Genomic DNA, 2925 nt, shown 5'->3' on the forward strand with positions numbered 1-2925 from the left:
GTCTATCATTTTAGCACAAGAGCTTAGGAAGAGAATTAGGCAGGACTAATAGAGAGAAAAAAAGAAAAAAGAAAGAGAAAAGAAAGTCTAGGAGAGTTTAATCCTGAAAGGCTAGAGAATTCTTGAAAAAGAATTCAGCAAGTAAGATTTCAGTTGGAGTGCTTCCTTGATCGAGTCTTATGCGGATCACCATTGGAGGATATATATTTGTGTATCTTATAGAAGTGGTTCATCACCAAATCAAATTTAAAAGGGTATGCTTCCTTTTTCTACCTTTTATATTCAACTTTGGTTGATGTCAATAAGGAGATCTTGGGTCTAGGGTTTCAGTGAATTTGGTTTTCATTAAGAAATTTTTTGAAATATGATCTTCCGCTGTGCCACCGTAACCCTACAGTGCTTAGGATTTAAAAGGATGGATGATGATATTTGATAAAAGTTGAACTTTTGTTACATCATACCATCATTGATTGTTGATATCATTTTGCATAATTGATTGATTTTGATGATGTATCAATATTTGTATTGATCTTATGCTATGTCTTGAATATTTTGAATATGATATTCATCTTTGCATTCACATATTACTTGATATTATGTAATTTTAATTGATAATTAATTAAGATGTGTGAATAAAATTAAGCTTGATTGAGTAAAAAATAACTTGTATAAAAATCATATGAATTAATTTTTGACACCCTCATAAGATACCTAATCATTGACATCCCCTAAAAATTGCATGATCTAAGAATTTCAACATAAGATGTCTATTCATAAAAGATCATGGGCTTGATATCATTGTTTTGCACAATTGCATCTTAGCTTGATCCTCAAGGACTTGAAAAACCCCTAGTTGAAACTTTTCACTTAGAGCCTCTTTCTAGTTTCTCTTTGATTTGATCTTACGTGATTTGATTGATTATTATACCCCCAACTAATTATTCTTGATCTCCCAAATTGATTCATTTATTCTAATTTAAACATTAGTTTGTATCATTAATTTGATTTACCACTAATCCTATTCTTTTTGAGCCATTTTTTCTTGGATCAAAACTCCTTGAATTATTTCTATATTAAGGAATCGACTCTTGGACCTCAGAAGTCAACTCATGATTTCTATAGAAAAAGTAGTTCTCCTATCATAGAGCATTAGTATCTCTAGTTATCCATCATTTTGGTATATGTAGCCCCTCATACATTTTGAATGTACTGATATATTGATCACTTTTTGTAATCACTTTTTGGCAATTAATGAAAATTTGGTCTTTCATGGAAATTAAGTGTGCTTAATGATTGTCAGTTGTTTGATATTTATACTTATTTGCTTAATTCATTATGTGCTCTATTTATAATCTAAGGAGGAGATAAATGTCAAGCTCATTCTCAAAAAATCAACTAATTATACATAATTTTGATGAAAAAGGGGGGAGTATCAAACAAAAAAATGAATTTTTCTGACATTAACTCTTAAAAATAAGGGGAGAAATAGCTTTTGAACTTAAAAAGGAATTACTTATATATTGCCTGATTTGTCCATCTTTGATTTGAGCATTCATATGACTTTTTATTTGTCTATTCATATTTTGCATGGTTTGATTTAGTCATCGATTTTGATAATTTATTGGTGTCAGCTTGAATTTGAAAAATATTTTGCATCAATTAATTATTATTTAAAAATGAACTTGAAAAATAATTTTCATAAGTCGTATCAAGCTAAATTTACAAATTGATCTTTAGTAATATCAAACTCTCAATGAAATCATGATTTTAGTTTAATTGGTATCAAGAAAACTTTCAAGCAAGTTATTTGGTTTGATTTTCAAAATAATTAATATAAAAAAGATTATTTTTATAATTGATATCAAATAACCCAAGAATATTTTGTTTCAAATTTATTTTGCTCTAATCCCACATTTTGCTCTAATATATTCATGATACAATTTTTGAATTGAATTAATTAATGCTTTTAAGAAAAAGAAGAGATGAGTTCTCAAATGCTTAACTCTGATGCCCTAAATTCTTTGTTCTAAAAAGCTCTATCTTTCTTGAATTTTTGAAGTTTAAAGCTATCTTGTAATTGAATTTGAGAGTCTATTTAATACATCAACTTTATTCAAAAAGGAGATGTATTTTTAAATCTGTATTGATCAAAAATATATATATAATTCTTTTTGAATAGTTGCTATTTGGATTGAATCTTAAAATATTTGGTATCAAAAAGAATTAGATTAATTATTTTCTATTTTAAATTGATTATTTTTCAAAAAAATAAATTCAAACTTCTTTTAATTAGTATTGAGCAGAATTTATCAAGAATATTATCATAATTGATATCATATTTTCAAAATTGGTATCAAATAGCTTACTTTTGCTTTAAATTATATCACCTTATCTTTTGGCAAAAGAAAAGTAAACTGTCTCAAATATGAAATTTCATGGCTATATTCTTGTTATTCCATCATTTGAGATAAATTCTTATGATATATTTTTGAATGATTTGCTTAAGTATCAAAAATAGGAGAAGTATATTTAAGACTATATTGTGCAAAAACTTTTATCTCTATTAAATTTTTAAAACTTAAAGTATTTTTCTAACTAAAATTGAGAAGTATTTTTGCTTCTATACTTTTAAGAAAAGCCCGATCGGATCGAGATCAAGAGCATCAAGGATATATGAGACTTTCTCTTGGATAAGAACTATTCTCAAATTTCTCAACTAATCTACATAGATTGGTCCAATCAACTTGTTGGCATCAAATATGTCACATAGTGTAAGTAAACATGTCATGATGCAAATAAATCTACAAAATAAGAATTAAGCATAAGTAGACTACTCATGATGATATGCATAATTAGATAAGGTCTATTGTCTAATCGTGTCTTTCACTTATTTGGTGAATTCCATAGCCCTCTAGTATGAAAAAT

Source organism: Elaeis guineensis, chromosome 5 (assembly GCF_000442705.2).
Source record: "Elaeis guineensis isolate ETL-2024a chromosome 5, EG11, whole genome shotgun sequence".
Taxonomy (NCBI): Eukaryota; Viridiplantae; Streptophyta; class Magnoliopsida; order Arecales; family Arecaceae; genus Elaeis; species Elaeis guineensis.